The 18487-nt window shown below is 36.9% G+C and overlaps 1 long non-coding RNA gene across 1 annotated transcript; it reads left to right on the top strand.

The window, feature by feature from the left end:
- Nucleotides 1-1550: 1550 nt before the first annotated feature.
- LOC115919441 lies at nucleotides 1551-18249 on the top strand. The gene is made up of 2 exons (XR_004061856.1): nucleotides 1551-3303; nucleotides 17708-18249. It is a non-coding gene; the product is annotated as an uncharacterized LOC115919441 (long non-coding RNA).
- The last annotated feature ends 238 nt before the right edge of the window (nucleotides 18250-18487 follow it).

Raw genomic sequence — 18487 nt, 5'->3', positions numbered from 1 at the left:
GGGGGAGGGGGGGGGGGGCTGGAATTTAGGGCAGAACTCTGAGCTGGATTTAACAGCCACTGCTTACACAAGAGATGATATAACAGGGTGTAATGGTGATTTTAATTTATTTGATTTTTATGCCTCCGCCACCGAAGGTGGTGCCGGAGGCATCATGTTTTCGGGTTGTCCGTCCGTACGTCCGTCCGTCCGTACGTCCGTCCGTCCGTACGTCCCGTTTGACCGTTATCACAATATCTCAAGAACCATTTAAGATTTAAACTTAAGACTCGGGAATAGTATTTATCACCATAGGAAGACGATCTGATTAGATTTTGGAGTACGTAGGTCAAAGGTCACAGGTCACAGAGGTCAACTTATGAAATTCCTTGTATTGAGTTTGTTAGCGCGATATCTCAAGAACCATTCGAGATTTAAACTTCAAACTTAAGGATAGTATGTATCACCATAGGAAGACGATCTGATTAGATTTTGGAGCACGTTTGTCAAAGGTCAAGGGTCACAGAGGTCAACTTATGAAATTCCATACATTGAGATTGTTATCATGATATCTCAAGAACCACTGGAGATTTTAACTTCAAACTTAGTGATAGTGTGTATCACTATAGGAAAACAATCTGATTACATTTTGGGTCACGAGGTCAAAGGTCACAGGGCTCATTATGTATGCAAAAACAGCTTGTGATCGCGTTATCTGAACAACCGATTGATGGATTCCTGCCAAACTTTGGTCATGTATGTATCTTGCAGAGCTGATGAACTGATTAGATTTTGGGGCCACGAGGTCAAAGGTCACAGGGCTCATTATGTATGCAAAAACAGCTTGTGATCGCGTTATCTGAAGAACCGATTGATGGATTCCTGCCAAACTTTGGTCATGTATGTATCTTGCAAAGCCAATGAACTGATTAGATTTTGGGGTCACGAGGTCAAAGGTCACAGCGCACATTGTGTATGCAAAAACAGCTCGTGATCGCCTTATCTCAAGAACCGATTGATGGATTCCTGCCAAACTTAGGTCATGTATGTTACTTGCAGAGCTGATGAACTGATTAGATTTTGGGGTCATGAGGTAAAGGTCAAGGTCATGCGGCTCATTATGTATGCAAAAATAGCTTGTGATCGTATTATCATTAGAACAGATTGATGGATTCCTGCCAAACTTAGATCATTTATGTATCTTGCAGAGCCAATGAATGGTTCATAAGATCAAAGGTCATGGGCTCATTATGTATGCAAAAATAGCTTGTGGACGCATTCTCATTAGAACTGACAGATGGATTACTATTTAACTCAGGAAATCTTGCAGAGCCAATGAACTGAGTAGATTTTAGGGTCATGAGGTCAAAGATCAAAGGGTCATATATGTATATGAGAAATTGCTTGTAATCACGATATTCTGAGAACATGTTAATGGATTACAATTGAACTTGAATTTGAAAAATTTCTTCCGTTTCGGTTTGTAAAATTGCTCTATGACGGAGGCATCATTTTCGACTGCGAGCAGTCGAATTCCATCTAGTTGTTTACCAAGTTTGCTACTCTGAAATCATTGTCAATCTTTACTTGCAGGTGTTGTGGAGGAAAGACAAAGCATTTTTTTGGTCTGAATACTGCTTCAAAAAAATGGAACCTTTGAACTCATTCCTTGCATAGAGCAAATAGTCTGAACCCAGCACACAGATGCTCTGAACCAATAAAAGAAATAGGAGAGAAATAAAGAATCTGGCCTAATTTTTATACCCATTTTGAGTTTAAAGTCCATGATCGGATGATTAAAAGAGGCTGATTTAGAGATAATGTGCTGATTGTATAATCTCACGAAGGATACACCATGTAGAGATGGGACAGACTGCAATGTTCATAATGTGATACATACATACATACATATCGCTATTTATAGAGTGCCTAATTTACCATTGCTCAAAGTGCTTATGTGCTCATATGGGGGAAATCAGGCTTCAGTAAATTAAGGGTATCTTGCATGTCACTGGTTTGAAATTGAAATAAAAAGTACTTAAAAAAAAAAGGAAAAAAAGAATCAGTATTACTCTAATTTGTGTGAAGAAGCTTGAATTTCAGATTCTATAATTTTAAAATAATGTACACATATCAATGGCTTAAAATGGATATGATGGTTGTATGTACTCATCCAGAGTATATATTTTTGGGGCTTACTGCATGTACTTTCACTGGCCTTTTAATCCACACATAACATGCCTTCATTCAATCACCTAGCCATGTTGAATTGTGAATTGTTCCGCTGAGTCTCAATGAACGACGGTGGGTGCCAAGATTCACACCCTGAGATATGTCACATAGGTTCATGTTCAAAGCCAAACCTGGTTTGTTCTTCTCACATAATATATATATATATCCTTCACCCGTTAACCTTGATCTCTCAGGAGACATGTCTGTGTGAACACACCTCTCCGTGTGAACACAGTGTGAACACACCTCTGGCATCATTTCATACAGTGTCAAGCATGTCATGCTACGGTACTTTGACTGGGCATGAAGTATTTGAAACATTGAAAAATCCATTGAGGCTTGACGGTTGTGTATTCTGTGTGTTCAAAGATCGTTTGTGTATGTGTGTAGAGAAAGGATGAGTGCACTCTAGGCATGGTGTAAGGGGGTGGAACCGTAGATTTGGGGGTAACATCCATTACCCATGCCACTGTGGTTTGTACCTATCGTTGTTTTGTACCGGCCAGCGCCAGCTGTATGATTGTCTCGGTAGACAGCTGAGAACCGCAGATCAATGAATGAACTTCATAATACAGCAATGAATGAATGGGATAATCATCATTGGATATAGCTGACACTGGTCTCTATGCTCTCCTAACTGTCAAAGTGGAAGATAAAATTGGCAGATTCTTCTTTGCTTCGGATACTTGCGCCAGTATTAACAACTTGATATCATGATTTCAAACTTTTCTTCAGAAAATCAGTTGGTGGTTTATATATTTGGCCTTGCTCGGTGATTATTAGTGCAATACAATATCATTCTATTTACAGTTGTTTATTGCGATTGGAGGTTGTTGATGTCGGCTAGCTCCTTGAAGTATGGTTTTCATGTTGAGTTTCCTTGTTAACATTGAGTTCATTGATCTATAGTCTGGATTCAACACATCTTGTCATGAACAATTATCTATATTGGCTTTAGTTATGATGTTTGTACCTCAGTGATACCCTGCATAGATCACATTCTGTGGATTAAGAATTATTGGATTAATTAACACTTTTTGATCACTGTGATATCATGATGAAGTCACATAGACGTCGCTCTTATTCTCCAAGGTATGTATGTTTTTTTTAAGTTGATATTATATCTGATGTTAATATGGCAAGTAATAATAAAATGAAAAGGAAATGATAATTATCAATCTTGACTCTATATGGTACTCCAGTTTGATAACATTTCTTTTCTTAGAATTTTTTTAAAAAGGTATAAATGATCTGACTTGGCAATTTATCATTACATATACATATATGGAACAAAAGTTCAGAAATTATAAAAGACAAAGAAATTATGTAATTTTGAATAGATAACATTATGCAATATACATATCAACTTAATTGAAATATTTTGACATAATTACACAAGATTAGATATAATGTTGTTTTATGTGTACTACCCATTGACATGGTAATTGCTGAATGTCATATGGGATTTGTTGTATATATACCATAAAACTACACTTGTAGGGTACATATGCATTATGCAGGAATAGAGAAACATGTCAATTGCATTATGCAAATTATTGTATAGAGCTGTAGGGAATGTACTTAGTAGATATGAGGGATTAATCTCTTTACGGTAATTCCTGCTCAAGAGTTCCACAGGCAGCCATGCAGTAATCCAATCAACAAATACTTCATTTGCATACAGTAAGACAGGTTGCCCAGATAAGATCAGATCATAAAGCAATATAGTTTTACCATCCGTCATTTATTGAACGACCGATCGACCGCAGTGTCTTGTAAGAGTCCTTGGCCCGATGCCTCACACGTCCTAATCCACTTATCGTCTCCCTAGCCTACATCGAAGGCTTCAATGGCCAAACGCATGCTGCTGCACAATTAACCTTTAGTTGTATCGACGCAACATAATTAGCTTTCATTAATTAAAATATCGGGCATTGCCATGGCTGGGGTGGATTTGTGAGGGTAGCTCTAATGCCTGTGGACTGGTGTTTAATAGCAAGCTCTTTGAGTGGTCATCAGTTTACACCATACCAGCTTCAGTTGTCTAGGGGGAGTTGTCACACCATCTCAGTGGCATTGTTCTCATGAGGAATATATACTGCTAGTGCTACAAGTGACTGGCTGAATTTGCCTTGCGAGTGTGGAAAGTTAATTTCTTAAGTTGGAATAGATATTTACTTTCTTATCAGCTGGCTTTGTGACTTTCATGGAACAATATCATGGATCTTATTAGAAATGCAGATGTTATCTTGAAAGATTTTTGTGCAGGATATGAACCTGTTTTGAACTTTTGAAAGGTTCTGCTGTCCTTTCGGCTCAACAGTGGCACTGCAATTTTTTCCTTCTTTGCTGTAAGTTTATTCTCTTATGATGTGATTTTTAGTTACCTCTCTCGATGCATTCTTCCTCACATTTGTACATTAAGAAGCTTTAAACATTAGGCTTTCATACTGCTCAACTAACTTATAAATTCATTATTTACACTGTGCTGTATATCAATAAAAGTCAAGTAGGGAATGAGAGTGAATTGGTGAATTAATTATCTGACTTTGATTCATGAATGGTTGGCTCAGCTAGTGCCACCGGAATCACAGATTGATTTTTGTTTCGTTAATAGTACTTCAGAGAGTACATTAATTGATTGCAATTATGGGCTAGTCATTATACTCTAGTATTGTTTCTGAATCCCAGGGCATTTATTATGCATATGTTGACATATGACAGTGATTTGCTTTACAGATTTATTTCAAAGATGCGCTGTGATGATACTAAAAAAGTATTGAAGTTTTATCTGTGGCTCACTCAAATTTTAGTAAATACCAAATGACCTTATATTGACAACATTTTCCTGCACTCATTTCCTTACATGTAGTGTCTTAGTGTCCTGAATAAAAGTCAACTTTGTCAAATTCATTCAAGCAAAAATACCAAACAATTCCATTCTGAAGTCTGACAATCTCTGGGTTGTCACAATGGCTGTTTGCGACATTACAGCAGAATCAGGAAATAATTCCTTGAATTATCGTTTCCAGATAAGTGATTTTCCATTATACCGATTGAGTTCCAGACATTGCCAGACCATTGGGAGCTATTATTGTACAATCGTGCATGATGATGTACAACGTGGATTCTCCACATCGTGCATTCACTGTATCATGATGTGCCTCTCCATCCTTCCTTTATAAGAAGGATATGACATACTTGACTGGTTTTGGTTTCAAAAAGCTCTATTTCTTTCAAAGAAATAACATAAAAAAGAAACATCTGTGCTTGAATTGATTGTAGTTCTTATTGTCAGCAACAAGAAGTATCCTCTTATCAACTGTATCCACATTGTTCTTAAGAGGTCATATTCTTCTGTCAAAACTGGAAACCAGAGTAGAAATCTTGTCTCAGTTTTGTCCCGAGTATGCAGTCTAGTCCTCCTGTGCTGACTGAAGTTTAATCTGTTGCTATCTCACAGTACATGATTTTTCACATTATTTCTATTCAGATCTGTAATCATTAAAAAAAAGAGTTACAAACGATACCAAGAAACTGTTTAGTGTAGTCTCAGCATATTGTATCATCATGTTTGTCAAACCTCTTTTGTTTTTTATCTGTAATCAAAATTATAATTTTAATAATTCTCACCAGAAACTTTGGAGGCATCGTGTAGGCCTATATCTAAAACATTGAGATACTTACTAACTAAAATATTCCATGCTGTGTATATACTTGTATATTCAAGCTATAAGGTCATTTTTATTTCTGATTATCTGCCCAAGGCTTGTACATTTGACAACACCATACCTTAAATTAAGCCTCACTGCAGCAACATAATTACCAGGCCAAAATAACAGAAAAATAAAGGAAGTCAAGGATTTTGCGCTGAAAGTTTGACAACTTTTTTTTTACTCTGAGCTGAAAGTTGAAGACGCTTTCATTCTTTATGCATACCTCTAATGTTTTTCTGCCTGGGTGAATGGCATGCCAATAATGTCAGTCTTCATGTAATCACAAGAAATGTTTTCATGGCTGTTTGCATGTGTGCCATGTTGCTGGGAAGACGCTGTTTTATCGCTGTTTTATCGATGGGAGTAGAATATAAAGGTTAGGTTAAATATAAATAGGTTGAATATACAGGTTTAATTTATACACTGAATGGATGTGAGAGTCTTGGAGAAATACATGTATAGATCTGGAAAATATTAAACCACTGATAATATGAGTGAAAATGAAAGAAAAACTGAACTAACAGAGAGAAGGAGAGAGAGAGAGAGAGAGAGAGAGAGAGAGAGAGAGAGAGAGAGAGAGAGATGAGAGAGAGAGAGAGAGAGAGAAAGAGAGAGAGAGAGTAAGGAAAGAGAGAGAGAGAGAAAGAGAGAGAGTTAAAGGGGGGGGGGAGAAAGAAGAAAGAAAATATTTTATATATTTTCATGGCAACAATGGGTGTCTCAAAACAAACAAACCTGCAGGCAATAAATTGCCAATGCATGCAAGCAAAGCTAGTAATGCATGGAAATAAAGGGAATTATCAAAATTGATTTGTACTGCTAAAAAAGGTTGCTGACTTTTAGGGCGTAAAAAATTTGTATTCAATTCCAAAGAGGTTAATTTGCTAACAGTATATGGACCTCCTGTATTGACAGAAGATTTTTTATTACATAAGGCCGGGATCTTGCAGGGATTATATTGTATAATAGTTTCAAGTACCTGGTAGTAATTGGCCATGATAGATCCATGTAAATAGCTAGGGTAATTTAACTGGACTTTGAGAATACTGATAACATTTGCATGATGTCCTTTTATATATCGGCCAGCAGTGGGTTTGGAATGCCATAGTTTCAGCCCTCGGAAAGCCCCCGCTTGAATAAGTCCAGTATTCTGATCTTTTGTTTGTGTGAAGCCTCTTTTCTCATGTTTGTTGATAAACTGCTTTCTCGGAGTGGGCGAAACCATATTCCAGGCCAGTGAAATGGGGCCCAGTAAGAGGCATTAGAGCCAGAGACACGATTTCTTTTTCTTCTGGGGTATTCAGTGGTCAGAGAAGATATTCAAAAGAGGTATAATAAGAAAAGGGTCTTCTTCTTTCTCTCCACCCTAACCCCCCCCCCCCCCCCTCCTTGTTGCCTTATGGTGACTTGGGGCTGGGTGGGGAGGAGCACATGTCTATATGATACCGATGATGATAATCATTTGCACTTGTCATAAGGATGCACTTGTTGCATTGAAATGCCGCCTGCACGTGATTATCATAATGATGATCAAGATAGCCATGATCTATTCTTTAAATGACAAGGACAAAAAGAATGATTCACCATTGCCATTTTCGTTCCATGAATATCATATTTATGACAAAAATTTGTTGCTTTTTTCGTCTTTTTATATGAATTCTAAAGCGGTTAGACATTAAAGGGAAAATGTGAGTTCTTACTCTGTAATAGGAATTCGAGTTTGCTAATTTTGTCTATATTGATAACAATTTAAACTTTAAAGATGTCAATACTTATTTGCAAATTCTTTAACAAAATAGGTTCATTAATTATTCAAGTGAATGCTGACAGATGTCTTTAAAATGATTAAATACGTGACTGGCAATAATCCTTTACAGCGCAAGAAGAAGTATCTACAATCCTTGTTTCAATTTAATCAGCAGTAAGTAGTTTATTTCACCTAGCCTGACATTTGAATGAACCGAGTGCATTTCACAGTATCAGCAGACATCCTAGACCCATTTTGATTACCAGAGTATCTCTTTTTATACCTTCATTTTCCTTCGAGGCATGTATGAAGTCTGCAATCTTTCTTTTCACAACTCCATGCTTATTTTGACCTACATGGAGTCAGGCACAATAGCCTAGTCACACCTGACTATCTCACAACTATCAGAGAAAACTAGCTGACAAAACCAGAAATACTTGCTCAAGGCATAAACACCGACTCTCAATAGGCCTGTTTTCATCAGCTCGAGATTGCCAAACAGCCCCGCTATTTATGATTTGGGAAATAATCCCAAAGTTACAAATAGTGTCTTCATCAGCTCGAGACTTGACCTTGAAACTTAAAAACTCAAGCTCGAGGAATCAATTGGCTTGAGATATTTTGCTCAGCCTTAGCGCATATAGTGCGAGTCTTCAGACTGGTAAAGACGCACCGGACAAATAGCAGGATATTTTGAAAACTAGCCTAAGATATCTTGGGATGATTATCTCGACCAAATATCCCGCTAATTGCAACTTCGGGCTGATGAAGACGCAAATTAACTGGATAATTTATGATCAGGATAAATAGTGGGATATTTGGCAATCTCAAGCTGATGACGACAGGCCTAATAGCATACCTTACCAGCCCTCTGCTCTGTCGTCTTTACAAATTAAAAGATGGGTTGCTATTCTAGCCTGCAGTGTGTGTGTTTAAGAATAGATGTGTTGTTTACAGAAATAATTTTCTCACTATAACTTCAGGTAGATTTCAGAGTATTGTGACTTTGAACTTCAATGACTGTTTGACCTTTCTGTAGTAGGGCACGCCGAAGGCCCCTGTATGACCTCTGATTTATCATGAAACTTTTATGTAATCAAATGAGGAATCAGTTTTGTTAAGATGGGAGGTTTTGTATGAAGAATGTATGTTGGCCACCTAAATTCAGAGCTACCCCTTAAATGTATTCAAATGTTGTCTGTTGTTCATCCATCTATTATCAATAACTTGAGGTATGAACATTTATGTTAAACTTATTTTCTATCCTTTTTATAGTACATTTATATGATCATTCCTGTTTTATATGCACATTTTATGTAAACATTGCATTATTGATCCCTGGACTTCTGCATTGTACATTGTATATGTTGATATTAATAAACTGAAATTGAATTGAATTAAATCGTATCATTAGGCACAGAGCATACACCCATCTGGCCCTCAACCGATCATGATGGCTCAGATGTTGTTCTCTGAACCTATTAATTGACCTAAAATGTATGAAAGCATGTTTATGGGTACATTACACTCTGTTTACATAGACAGACAAGCCTTGTAACAACATTTCTATGGATCTATATGAGCATATCAATACACCAGTTTACAGTTGTATCAGTGCGCATGCGCAGACAGTTGATCTCGGGTCACTGGCCCCGGAAGCGGGGTCAATGGCCCCGGAAGCGGGGCCAATAACGTTTGACCAGGTATTTATGCGTAAATTAAGATTGCGCCCATGCAAATGATGATATGCGCGCACAACGCAGCGCGCAGGCAGTGATATCATCATAATTTGCATGGGCGCAATCTTAATTTACGCATAAACACATGACCTCTAGGTCATTGGCCTTGTTTAAAATGGCGCACACAACTGTAAACTGGTGTATTGCAATAGCTACAGCAAGTATCCCATGAACATTTGTTGAATAGAAGAAAACTAAGAGGCTTAACCTTAAAGAGAAGGTTGAGTTCTGGGAAGAGGTAAACAATAATTTGTGAGCGTTATCACTGTATTATGCAAATGTTGCAGAACATCAGATAAAACATGTTCCCTGAAGAGCATGGCTCTTCAAATGCCTTCAAATTTGAAATATGGCATGTAACATCATACAAATCAGGACGGATTTTTATGCCACATGTTAGTGTAGTCCCATACACATCTTTCTATGTACAGTGCTTGTAACCTCCTTACCAAGACGGGGCCAAATTTCTTTTAATTTTGATGATTCCAGAACCTTGCAGTACACACCAATACTTATATGCTAGATGATGAACCTTTTCTGATCGATTCCACAACGTTTCTTTCTCAATGCAATCGCATGACCAGAACTCAACTTTATCTTTAAGTAGCAAAATTGAGATCTGAATTCTGGGTAATTATATGACCACACCTTGGTACCCTTGATGCAATCCTAAAAGTCTAATCTCAAGGAAAAGTTTCTTCCTCACAGTTTCCCAGGATGTGATTGATGCTTAGGTTTGATGAGAGGTGAAACATTGGCCCAGTCTAGCAGGGTGAATTTAGGGTGAGATTATCATATGAAATTAAATCTCTTTTAAAGGATTGCAATATTCCAATGCAGAGGCATTTTCATGTATGATATATCTTTAAAAAGGCACTCTGATAGGTTTTTTTTAATGATTTTATTGAAAAAGAATTTGTTGCTGGCTGGCCTGGCTTTGCAAACTGATTTATTTTCATAGATTTAAGTACAGGAGATTCCTTTGGCTAATGAAACAAGCAATGAATACATGAGTTCCTTCCTTCATTAACATCTATTTACATAGCCAGAAGATCAATAAACATTACAGGTACATATAGCAACCTCAGTTGAAATGTGCAAATATTATAATTACCGGTATCTCTTATCAAAGTAACTCCCAACGTATAGAAAATTCTTTGATACAATACCGTAATAAAATGGTCACGAAAGTAGATTTCTTGAAAGCAGTTGTGACCATGTTTGATATGAAATGATGTAAAAATCGATAACCATTTTATATGTCCTATTCTTGCTTATAAGGGGCCTATATACATGTTTAACTAATTAAAGACATGTAATATCATGAAGAGTATATCCTTTTATAGTAATTGCTGACAGCATTTCATATAATTATGTGTGTATGTCATTGATTCAACCCAGCGGGTAAAAATAGATTGACTGCAGGCTTGGAAATTGATGTGACCAGCTCAATTAATTTGATATTTACCATGAGGTTGATTCTGTGTTTGGTCAAGTGCTTAGGTTCACTTGCTAGGGCATGGGAGCACTTAATTGTCTATTATGTATTATAAAAGGCTTTATTATATTTACCACTGAACACATAGTACTAAAGGATGTGAAAAATATATACAGTTCCCTACAATTAATTTGAAGGGGAAAAAAAGTATTTTCACTCTTCAGGTTACCAAAGAATTTTGTAAATACAGAAGAGCAGAATAATTTTCAGCATCCCAAACTTATATAACTCTCAATAATAGTTTGGTTTTGACAATGGTCAAATATTCACTTTTCTTATGGATTAAACAGTTTAATTTCAGGGAGATGATGTGGCAATGTTTAAATCATGGATATCATCCAATCATAAAGACTCTTATCATGTCTTGTTTTGCCTCTTGGATGGGAAGTCCAGGCTGATATTAAGTTGGTTGTAATAGAAACAGAAAAAATGAGAGGAATAGCTAGCTAGGTCAGTGAAAATTTAAGTAAAAGACTATTGACAATAAGAAAGTTATGAATTTTTGAAGTTGCAATTTATCAAACACAAATTGGCAACTCTGTGATGTATATACCTGTATATCTTGCGAGGTCCCCTCTCATTTGCTGTGTACTAAACAATTCAGAAATGTCTGCACTCTTTATACCCTTTTAAAACGCTAAATTTATTGCAAACAAGTTTTTATACAACCCCTGTTTGAAACAAGTCTCTTCTGTCATCAATAACTAAGAAAATAAACGTTTATGAAATTGTCCATACAGTTCAAAATGGAGAGGACCTTGCAAGATACATGACAGTGTTGCCAACTTGTGTCTTGCTGACTTCAACAATTCATAACTTACTTATTTTCAATCAGATTTTAATCTTACTTTCAGTTTCACTGACATGTTCCTCTCATTTTACTGGCCATATTAAAGCAACTTTAATAGCATGGTGGACTTCCGCTTTGAATTATGACAGTTTATGTTTCCAAGTGCTTTTTATCCATGTTCCCCTTCCCATGAAAATATATATTATGTTAAAATCCTGTTGTATGCACTCCTCCCAGGATGGTATTGAACTTAGCTCTAAATGTCAGCTAGAGTAAAGTACTTCTCCACGTCTGTGCATTAATTAATCCAGTAAGCGGTAAAACTCGTTAACCTTAATCCTGTAGATATTCTGGTAAGCAGTGTGACCTATGCGGCATGCTCGACAGAATGGATCATATATTCTCAGCAGAATTCAATCATTGATATGTATGCCATGAGATGACACTTGTCCAATCAATTCTCGCCTTTTTTCCACTGGTGATTTCAATTATCTGCCAGTGGAAAAAGAATTTTGGGGGAGAACATTTTCAGTAATGTTTAGTGTCTTGTGGTAGAAGAAAGATGTTTTTTTCCTGTTGATGCTGATGATAAACAAAATCATGGGTTTTCCTACCAGATAGTAGAAAAAAATTACAGTATTACAGGTTGTTCTCTGCACAATAAATACTTGTAAGGCTGTTTTGTCACTACTTGTGAATCTAGAAGTCTTACATCTTAAAATGATTCTTATATTGTTATATTATAATGAATATTTATTTCCTCTTACATTTGTAAAGTAGTTGTAACTCGATATTCCTGGGATATTATATCTGATTGATGAATACTAGTGTCTAAGTTTCCTGTTTCATCATCAAATCAATGTTCTCAAACATATTGCACTTTACACAGACATGGGAGATTGTTTCATAAAGACCAAGTAGTGCATGTTTCATGTTTTGAATTCCTTTTATTTATGTTTTAAGTTAGATGACATGATTGGGACCATGCATGCACATACCAGGGAGTTCACTTACAACAAACATTTAGCCACTAGATACTGGTGATATGATAGGCAGAGTGGGTGAAAGATTGAGGAATTATTAAATGGGTGGGGCTATGTGTGTGTGTGTGTGGGGGGGGGGGGGGTAAGGGGAGCCACAAGAACATTTAGCCATTACACAGGTGATTTGATTGGCAGAATGGATGAAAGAATGAGAAATAAAGGGGTGGGGCTATGAGTGTGTGTGTGTGTGGGGGGGGGGGGGGGTAAGAGGAGTTACAACAAACTTTTAGCCAATGGATACAGATTATAGGATATGCAGAGTGGGTGAAAAAATAACAAACAAGGGCTAGGGTGAAACATAATTTTGTTTGTCAACAGTAATGCTTTATTGACTGCTATGAGGAAATCATTACCAAAACAAAAACAAATCATTATTATTCGTTTCAAGCCATTTATTATTTAGGCTACTGAGGGTATAATAGTACTGGTCATTTGTCCATCAAGTTTGGTGACGGTTTAAAATATACTATACAGTTATCATCAAAATTCCATTCACTTAGAATTTCTGAGCAATTTATCAAAAGTCAAGTGCTGTCAAGAGTTAGACCCCGTTCTCACTCACTTTGAAAGTGGTCTTAGTTAGACCGCTCCAGAGGAACGGGTCTTGAGGAACGGTTTGCGAGCGTTCACACTCCGAGCAGTTTTTTATGGCTCAAACCGCTCCACGAGTCAAAGTGGTCTTGTTGCTATGGCAGCTCAGGTCAACAGGTCAATTTTTTGGCACGCGGAATACAAACCGTATGTACCGTACTACATGTTTCGCACGGAACGTCACTAGCTCACTTCCGGTCAAAGTATGCTTCCGTTCACATTGCACGTTAGAGCGGTCCAAACCGCTCTTAATAAGACCCGTTCCTCAAGACCACCTCCCGAGGTGGTCTTCTGGAGCGGTCCAGAAGTCCACTTCCTGGACCACTTTGACCGTTCTCACTCACCTAAGAACTGCTCCTGAGGAACGGGTCTTAGTTAGACCGCTCCAACGAAGTGAGTGAGAACGGGGTCTTAGTAGCCCACATTCTGCCAGTCCATTCACACAAGGGAAATTTACATGAAATTTTGATAAAGACCCATTCTCTATTATTAGAATCCCTGCTATAGCAAAAGGGGCATTCACACAGAATAAGAATATCCTTTCAAGGAACATGTGTGTATTTAAAGATATAGACCAGTTTTGGAAATGCCCCCCCCCCCCCCCTCCCCTCTCAAAAAATTATATAGAAGCTCTTATTACCAATCATGTGAAAGAATATGTTTTGATTAATACTTGATGATACAAATTTTGCCAGGAAACCGCCTACTAATTTGGTAAATTATTATATCTATACGGACCGGATAGATATCGCGCCCGTGTCGCGTAGTCCTGTATACATCTTTCTGTGTACAGTGCTTGTAACTTTACCAAGACTGGGCCAAATATCATTTTGATAATTCCAGAATCTTGCCGTACACACCAATACTTAACATATGCTAGATGATCAACTTTTTCTGATCAGTTCCACAACGTTTCTTTCACAATGCAATTGCATGACCAGAACTGGTCTTTATCTTTAAAGGATCACGTTTTTGGGAGGACATATTACGTGATATGGTATAGCTGAACATTCTATTGTAAATGGGGATTGAAAGTACTAATGTCAACCTTTGGTAGTGACATACCAGCTACATGTTTGGGGCTCTGCATTCTTTCTCAATCATATATGTGTGCTGCTGATCAGCAATGACATTTACAAGGGCATTAGTACATGCGCTCATAAATCTTTGTCTTGCTAAAACAGCTGAGTAACATTCAAAATATATGATTTTTAGTTGACGTTGAAATGTTTTATTAGTTTCTGCATGTTGCTACATTTCACCAAACAATTCAACGAAAAGTGAAATAAAAGACTGAATGTGTTTTCAAGAGAGAATATTTATCACTGTTAGATATAGTGGTCATTTAATAATCCCAACCTATCAGAAGAAAAAAAAACTTAATTATAAATGCATTGCTATAAGTTTGACAAACTTCACAGCATTCCTGAATTTATGACACTATTTATTGCAGAGCATAAAAGCTGTAGTTAGACCTCCTTCAAGATTAACGTGATACTTTTCCTTTTGAGCTATCTCATCAAGCACACAAACTATGTTAAAGGGGGAAGAGGAGCTTGCAAGATACATCACAGAGTCGCCACTTTGTGTTTGATTGATCGCAACTTCAAAAATGAATAACTCTCATTTTTAATCAGAATTTGCTCAAAATTTCACTGACCTGTTCCTCTCATTTTCTGCTTCATTTCAAACCCAATTGCTACCAGGGTGGACTACCCCTTTAAGGTATATTATCATGAATGAGCCTGGAGAGGAGCATATCTTTAATGAGGTCACAAGCGCGATTGTTGATTTCGGTAGCAAGAGTCCATGGCTAGCTGTCTTTGCGTCACGCTGCCCTCTTGTAGTACATACCGCAAAGATCAATATCATCAACATAATGAGATTCTGCTGATTGGGTGTGGTCAGGGCACACGTACACACAGACAGACAGACACAATGACAAACATACAGCTGCTTGCATGAGCTTGACACATCTATGCCATAATGAATCTTATCTTTCAGTGGATGCTGTATGGAGAAGGGGTCTGCTTGGTAAATTTAAATTGAGAAAGACAATAAATTGAAATGATTTTATTAAATTTCTATGCTCGTCATTAGATTTATTCTCTCCATAATGCCATACTTTTGCTAAACATATAATTTTCATAGTCTGTTTGCAGATATACTAATGGAGAATGTCAATTAGATTTGCTTTTGTAAGTATAAAATGAGTCAAGAAATATATTAATTGTCAAGAGCACAGATCAAACTGTTGATTTCATGAATAGTTTGGTGACGAAATTAATATTTAATCAACATGCTTAATTTTACAGCTAAGTCTGTAGTAGTGCTCAGCACTTTCAAAGATAATACTTTCGCTCTTTCGCTCATAAATATTGAAAATGTTTGTATGTCCAAGAGGATATTTATGATATTGGGTTCTCTTGCTCTTTAAATTATCACCTTAGTTGCCCCAGACAGATAAATATGAAAGCTGGTTCATACTATTACTAAAAACAAACCTGCTGATCATCAGTATTATAATGCCCTTATTGCTGTTAAGGTAATATCGTCTGTTCAGAACTAGAAGGATGTAATCTCGTTATTTTTGTTTACGTGTTAGTGTCCTTCTGGCCCTCATTACTGAGATGTTATATTTCTGTTTTGATCTGCATATGCAATAAAACATGTGCATGTATACACAGCATAGGAGATAATTGGTCCTCCCTGTATGCCATGCTTGTGTTGTCGTGATCCCAATTATTTTCCATTTACTGACCTCTTAACGCGGCAGACACCAAAGCAGCGATCCCGGACTTTGTTCTCACTGCTGATCGAAAGCCAGTGTCGTGCTTGAGTCTTTAGACCCGGGCCCTGTTTCACAAAAACTTGTTATCAATATGAAATGATAAATTTTCTAGACAAGTTTGCTCTCAGCCAATCAAATGCTCCAATTTCAGTAGCTTATAACAGTTATTGTAACTCGCTATTGATGACAAGTTTTTATGGAACAGGGACCTGGAGTCCTGAGTCAGGTTGAGTCAGTAAGGGGTCAAGTCCGCGTTGAGTCGAGGGATATATTAGAGTCATTCCAACAGTGTTTACATTCTATTTAGATTACACAACAAAGTGTTCAGTCACACATTTCCATATATCCATCTTCTGTCTCATACTTCATATTGAATGTTAATGAGGCTTTCATGTTGAAGAACCTTGAATACTTGCGTTACTGGTAAGGTGTAATCGATTTATCTGGATTACTTTGTAAAATATGATATGAGCATCTAAACTCATGCATATAAAACAAAACGTCTGTCTGGATGTCGCAAAATTGTCAGGAAGATTTTCAAATTTTGTTCTTACTTTGCTACATGGGTTCAACAACCATTTATTGTCCCCGTTATCCTAGAAGACCAATGCTTTGACTTTGAGATGCATCTTCACTCCGAATAGTGAGCATAGTATATGTAGAGTGTTGGGCATTATCCAGCGAGGTGTATATCCGTGGGAACGATGCAATGAGATGCTGAAGCCATGTATCATATATAGGGGGTGGATGTCTATTCTCGTCTTCTCGAGCTTTGTGTATCACAGTAGAGAGATGACTAATGAAAAGAGATCTAGCATAAGTGAGCGCTTAGGCATCAAGGCTGGGGTCCAATCCTGAATGCACTATTAGCAATTACTGGTAATCTGCCCTACAAAGAGAACAGGCATAGATGATGATGAGATCAAGTTCACCACAGAGGACAGTGATGGGTTTATCCAGAATCATCCCCAAATTGTCATTTTCTCATTTTGAGCTCCTCTCTGCAAGACGGTTGTGTTTAAACCCTTTGGAATAATGCCTTTTCTTCTGTCATTCAGGCGGTATTACCGGTTTAATTATATTTTTTCGCAATTTGTTTTCATAACACCCGGCACGATACATGTTTCCTGGAATACTTGAAGGATTGTCTCTTCTAGAAACATGCTTTTCTTTGGATGTGATAAGTTCATTGGATAATGTCATACCGGAGATAAACAATCAATGAAGCTACTTTGAAATTTATTTCACACTGTTAAATTGCCATATATATGTGATATCATTGTGATATATGTCATACCGGAGATAAACAATCAATGAGGCTACTTTAAAATTTATTTCACACTGTTAAATTGCCTTATCGCAAAATGTGTTGATACAAGCCGTCTTCCATACATGTAGCATGAGCAGTATCTGCATCACTCCTACTTGTTCAGAAACATTCTATGGTCAACAAGATTTCTCAGTTAGCTCCAGACATCGTTCATATCGTGAATGATCGATATTGAGTTCTACCTAGCTGTGAGATTGCATGGAAAACAGAATAATTGATCAAAATGTCCGCTCTTATTTATCTTTCTGCAGGGATGCAGCGTTGAGAACGATGCCTCGGCCTAGGACGCAGTGGTATGTGGACTTGTAAGTATCCATCACTTTCCTTTCTACCTCTCATATTATGTTTGCACTGTAAATTCTGCTCATTTTGGTGTTGTGCATCCGTCATCAGTACCGGTATCATTTGGAAAAATGTTCAAAATGGTTGTGACGTACAGCTGAGAGGTGGTACAAGTTTGGTTTTGTAACTGATATCAGGTATCGGTTACGGTAATCCTGCTTGAAATACCAAACCTGTCATTTATGAGATATATGGAACATTTAAAAACAGATCCCAGATATAATACTCATATACTATCATAGTTCATATCATAATTCTATCAAGTTCCTCCTTTGTGATCTTATATCAACATTGGTTTTGATGTCAGCTGACTTTTTCAAAAAATCAGGGAAAATTGCATTATTCTCTGACTCAAGACATTTCTTTGTTTATTTAACTAATTGTTTAATGTAAATAGCTATTTGATTTAGTTTTGAAGTGCTTTCAAAACTAAGGAACAAAAATTGATGCATAAAAATGAATAAAGTACAGTGTCCATTCACTTGAAAGTTTTAAACTATTTATTTTTAGTTTTTTGTTCTCAATTGAAACTATAAATGAAAGTACTTCAAAATTGTATTGATTGATATTAAATCTTTGGTTATTATTAATTGCCCAATAATGATTATTGAAACTTGAGGAATTGATAAATGTACCGGTAGTCATTGAACTTGATCTATAATACTTTGTGGTTTAAAGATCAAGAAAGA

This window comes from Strongylocentrotus purpuratus, unplaced genomic scaffold, assembly GCF_000002235.5.
Source record: "Strongylocentrotus purpuratus isolate Spur 01 unplaced genomic scaffold, Spur_5.0 spur5_scaffold_6, whole genome shotgun sequence".
In the NCBI taxonomy this organism is placed as follows: domain Eukaryota; kingdom Metazoa; phylum Echinodermata; class Echinoidea; order Camarodonta; family Strongylocentrotidae; genus Strongylocentrotus; species Strongylocentrotus purpuratus.
This window is presented reverse-complemented; position numbering and strand designations above follow the sequence as displayed.